Consider the following 6,139-nt stretch of genomic DNA (forward strand, 5'->3'; position numbering starts at 1 on the left):
TTAAAGTGGAACTAGGGTTAAACCCTGTTTTGCCGCTTAGAACGGCCTGTTGTAAATATTTTATGTAATAAACTCTGAAATTATATTTTCGGGATCCCAATGTATAAGTTAAACGTTCTAGTGAAACGTTACATCTTAACCAAAGTTTTTAATCCCTAAACCGCTAATCATACTTAGTTCACGATTTTGGCCAAATGACTCGATTAGCGAGTTTAGCACTGTTTACAAGGCACACCGTAACGGTCCCTGAAGTTCGGGGCGTTACATTCACGGCCTACGTTCCACACACTTTTCTGATCAGCCCCACGTTCAATGTGATGGACGTCCGACCCCACCTTCAACATATTGGCCGAATATCAGTTATATCATACATTCACAGATAGTTCAAGGCTAATAAGCTTGCCAAATTCAATCTAAATAAGTGGCCATAGAGCCACACCAGGGCCCCTTTGCCCTATTCCCTTTTTAACTAGCCTTAGAGCTATCTAAGCATACCTTGCGCTTTATATTTCAGGCGGCCATGGGGCCTTACAAGTGCATATCACACTTCTAGGTTGGCCTAGCCACAACGACCTACGTTTTACACGATAATGCTGCCCTCGACTTATAAGCCGAGATTCTTATTCCGCATAAGTGACTATAAAGTCACACCGGGGTCCATTGCCCTAGGATATGGGACTATAGAGTCACACTAGGGCCCATTGCCATATCCTCTATGTTTACCGAGTTTTTCGGAAACGAATACAAACAAAATAATAAAAAGATAAGAACTGTAGAAGTGCCGAAATATAAATAGACAAACAGGTTTTTTACGTGGTTCAGGCGTTAACGAGCCCTAGTCCACGAGTCGATGTTATTATACTTGTAGAGAATTACAGTAAAATGGCTGGTGTATAAGACCCTCCTAAACTCACAATGTTTCTCTCGGGTTCTCTTGAAGAAGATGAAGCTAGAGAGATTTTTTGGCAGAGTTCTTGCTCTCTAATTTCTTGACCCCCTCTTATCGTAAAATGAGGAGGTCTTTATAGCTAGGGTTTTGGATTAGGGTTTTTCTCTGCCCCCATGAGTCTTAATTACACCAGTCGTAAATAGGGAATACAATTACCGTAGTAGCATGGCTACAAGGCTCTACGTAGGTATAATTACATGAAAATATGGGGAATGCCAAAAGGCAGCTGTCTTTTCCAGGCTGTCAGCGGAACAGTAGGCGAAAAGGCACTTTTAGGCGTGCTGGGATGTGTGCGGCCTCGACCTGTCAGGCGGGATCCTGTGTCAGGTGAGTATCATTTCAACTATGCTTCCTCCATGACTCGACCGCTTGGTCTTCTTCCGTGCGAGGCACGGAACTGTATCCGCGAAGGTAACCTGAAGTGCTTCTCCTGGAAGGACCTTCCCCGAAAAATATCCCTTCGGGGGTCCGGGAGAATTGACGAGCTTCCGGGTCGCGGTTGCTTGAAAGAGTGTGCTAGACACTAAACGGGAGAGGCGAAGCCTTTCTGTTCACCCGCGAGCCCTGGTCACCCTTCGTGAAAGATTTTGATAATTCTGCTTCCCCGAGGCTATCCATCTAAACGCTATCCGGAAATTTGGATAACACTCTATATAACCAGCCTTAGAGTTGGCCCAGCGTTCCTAGCGCTTTAATTTCCAAACGACCATAGGGTCGGTCAAGCGTATAGCATGCTCCTAATTAGACCTAACCATATCGGCCTGTGCTCAGCACGCTATTGCCGCCCATTACTTATAAATCAATCCTTTCAACCAGCGTTCAATGCGCTATTGTCGTCCTTGACTTATAAGTCAAGCCTTTTACCTAGCGCTCAACGCGTTATTATCGTCCTTGACTTATAAGTCAAGCCTTTTCAATCATATAATATAGACGAGCATACATCATTTAGAAATTATCCAGATATAGATCATTCAAGCATGCTTAATCAAACAATCACATGCATAACCATGTTCGGCAACCGGGCCAAGCCCTAATCACATATAACACGTATTTGGTGCAGTTTTCTTACCTTAGGTCCTGATTGAATAGAGTATACAACGCCAAGTACGGTCTTTTCCTCCTGAGCCTAACGATTCACCCTAGTCACAACCATAACAATGAATAAATATCAAGGACGAGCTAATAAAGGCTTCCGAATCAAGTTCTAGCTCTGGGGCCTTGCATTCTACTAACCCGGGTAGTAGAATCATTCCCGAGCCCCTAGGTGTGGGTTCCTAGCTCCCAAAATCTACTTTTTCTTATTTCCCTAATTTGAGCCACGGTGCCCTACACTAAGGGACACCGTGCAACAAGTCAAAGAGCCCCAAGCCCAAAACCACAGGGCACGAACCGCGACGCAATCCGCCTAGCACTGCAGTGCCAAGGTGGTTCGAGGCACTTGCTTGTCCCTTTGAGTTCATAAGGGTTGCGACGCCCCAAGAACAAGGCCACGATGCGACCCTGAAAACTCAAAAAACCAGTGATTTTCAGAGTCGCCAATCTTCCAAAAACCATCCCAAAACAAGGTTTTCACCTGTTTCGACCATAAAAGTGGTCCCAACAACTCATAAATAAAAGAAACAACTCTAAAACTCAATTGAGCATAAAAAATTAAGTAAACTTCAAAACTTTAAAACAAACCAAACCAAAACTCATTGAACTGAATTACCTCCAATGAAATCTGATTCCAAGTTGTTTCCCTATGCTTAACAGCTTCTAAATCCCCTAGCAAGCTTACTACCAAGCTCTAGAATCACAAATCCCTTCAAAAATATCAAAATCTTAGAGAGAGAAAAGCGTGAGAGAGAGATTGTAACGCCCTACTAATCAAGGACCGTTACGACGTGTGTTTAAAATAGTGTTGAGCTCGCTAAACGAGTCATTTGGACTAAAACATGTGATTAAATAACTAATAGCTCAGGTGTTAAAAAATTTAGTCAAAGGAATAAACATTTCCATTAAAAACTTTAGTCTTTACATGGGATTCCCAAAATATAAGTTTAAAAGTCATTTACAACTCAGGGATTACAAAATAAGTTGACCTAAGCAGCAAAATAGGGTCCAACCCTAGTTCCTCTACGATATCTCAGCCGTGGCGGTCGAGCGGACTACATACGTACACATCGTCCTTAACGCTCTCCAACTCATGGTTGGCCAAGCTTCTCCTTATCCTTACCTGCACCACATAGCACCCGTGAGCCAAGGCTTACCAAGAAAACTTAATTAAACAGATTCAGATAGTCAACAGAACATAAACAACATTCTTAGCAGTAATAACTTTAACCAAGCAGGCACATTATACAAGTATGCGACCACAAAGTCACACAAGTGCGTATTGCACTTTTATGTATTCAAGTGGCATCCGAACCAGTCAGGTGCATCATACACTCCCAGGGTGGCCTAGCCATATCGGCCTCTGTTCAGCACACATAGTGATGACCATGGCTTATAAGCTAAGCTTCTAATCCAGAATAATCATACATATAGTACATTCATTATATAAACAAATGCAGCACATTCCAGAATACTTAATCAAATATCCACATGCATAATTATAATCATGCTCATTAACAGGGGCCCGAGCCCTAATCATGTTTACATTTAACAACCGGGCCAAGCCCTAATCATATTTACATTTGAAAACTTGGCCAAGCCCTAATCATGTATCTCAAGCATTGGGTGCAGTTTTCTTACCTCGAGCTTCGTGCAAATAAAGAAACGACCCTGAGCGCTATCCCTGACCCGAGCCTAACGAAAACCCTAGTCACAACGTATAAGTTCATCAGGAATTAACCCTAGATCTCGAGTCCCAATCTGAACTCTAACTCTCAGAACCATTGTTCCCAATTAACGAGGTGCTAAAAATGTCCCCTGAGCCCTCAAGTGGGCTCCCAAACTGGATTCCCAAGCCCCCGAGCCTTACTCTTAAAAATTCAGCTAAACCATTTTTTGGGGCACCTGGTGCGATCGCACCCACAGAAAAATTGGGGTTTTCAGGACATTGGCGTGGTTGCGCCCCTTAACTCGAGCCCACAAATTGAAGTTCAATTTACCCCTTTCTGGGACACTAGTGTGGTCGCGCTAGGTTGCCAGAAGCAGAAATCGAGCCCAGAACATAGGTGTTCTTCCCCAATTTCCAAACTCTGCGATTTCCTACAAAATCAAACTTCGAATTCAACCAACACAAGTGTTTCCAGCATGATTTCAACCACAAAACACCTCACAAAGCTAAGCAATACCATACCCAACACTCTTCTCACCCCAAAACACCCATAAACTAACCACTAGGAATCAAAATTAAAAGAACTTCAGAACACAATTAGAATGCCAAATACAGGGGGTCTTACCTCTAAATTTTTAATTCCCTGGGTGGTGATGGTCCTAGCAACCTCCAGTCCTAATCAAGAGCTACTAATCCACAAGAATCCTCTTTAATTTTCACCAAAATTGCTTCTAAGCTTGATCTCTAGGTACAAATCCCTTCAAAGCTTCCAAAAGAACACACCAAGAGAGAAGGAAAGGGTTGGGAATGTGAATGAGACACAATGCTCAGTTGCTAGCTTATTTGCTAACCCACGTGGTCAAATGACCACATTGCCCCTTGCCCCATTTAACCTCAAAGGTTACTCCCAAGGATGATTTGGTCTTTTGGCATAATTCCTGCCAATATCAAATTACCCCACATAATCCCAAATAAATATATCAAACCAAATATTCATCAATTAATTCCCGTTACTTAGTAATTCTCAGTAATTTACCAAATTACCAAAATACGCCTAAGCTCACTCCGAGCCGGGTATTTTACCCCATTGTGACTTTTTCACTAACTTGCTCACTAGGATCGCTTCGTGCCGGGTAACTCAAATATATCCACATAATAATGTGGTCACAATTATAAATCACATATATATTTACAATTATACCCTCAGCGGGTCAAAATTATGACAATGCCCTTCTAATAAGAAACGAGCCCACATGCATATTTAATACACTTAAACATGCAAGCATGATCAGATCATCATACCATTCACATAATTCACATAATAACATGCTCACAACACATGAACACATAATTAACTCAATTATTGCCTCCTAGCCCCCTAACCATGACACTAAGCCATATTAGAGAAGTTGGGGCGTTACAATTATCCCCTCCTTACAGAAATTTTGTCCTCAAAATTTTACCTGAACATCTCGGGATAGTGATCCCGCATATTTGACTCCAATTCCCAGGTCGCCTCCTCGACCTTGTTGTTCCTCCATAATACCTTAACCAAATGTATGGTTTTATTCCTTAGGACCTTGTCCTTCCTGTCTAATATCTGGATTGGCTGCTCTTTATAGGATAAGTTTGCCTGCAGCTCCAGATCCCCATAACTCAGTACATGAGCCTCATCAGACACATACTTCTGCAACATTAAAATATGAAATACATTATGCACGACCGACAATGCTGGAGGTAAGGCCAATATATAGGCCACTTGACAAATCCTCTCTAGGATCTCAAACACTCCTACAAATCTAGGGCTCAACTTTCCCTTCTTCCCAAACCTTTTCACCCCTTTCAGTGGTGAAACTCTAAGGAAAACATAGTCTCCCACCTGGAACTCCACGTTCCTGCGCTTCAGATATGAATAACTTTTATGTCTACTCTTTGACGTAAGCATCCAAGCTCTATTCTTTTCGATGGCCTCATTGGTCCTCTGAATCGCTTCAGGACCCAAGTATTTCTGTTCACTCATCTCATCTCAGTGAATGGAAGATATACACTTCCTACATTATAACATCTCATAAGGAGCCACTTCAATGGTTGCCTGATAGCTGTTGTTGTAGGAAAACTCTATCAGAGGCAAATACTTACTCCAGAACCCTTCAAAGTCCAAAACACATGCCCGAAGCATGTCTTCCAATATCTGAATCGTCCTCTCAAACTGACCATCTGTCTGAGGATGATAAGCGATACTAAACTTCAGTTATGTACCCATAGCCTTCTGCAGACTTTCCCATAATTTGGAAGTGAATGTGGGGTCCTGATTTGACTCGATCGACCTCGGAGCCCCACAAAGACACACTATATCTCTCACATAGAGGCTTGCATACTGGTCAACTGTATAAGTCATCCTCACTGGTAGAAAGTGAGCTAATTTGGTG

This window comes from Humulus lupulus, chromosome 2 (genome assembly GCF_963169125.1).
Source record: "Humulus lupulus chromosome 2, drHumLupu1.1, whole genome shotgun sequence".
Classification (NCBI taxonomy): Eukaryota; Viridiplantae; Streptophyta; class Magnoliopsida; order Rosales; family Cannabaceae; genus Humulus; species Humulus lupulus.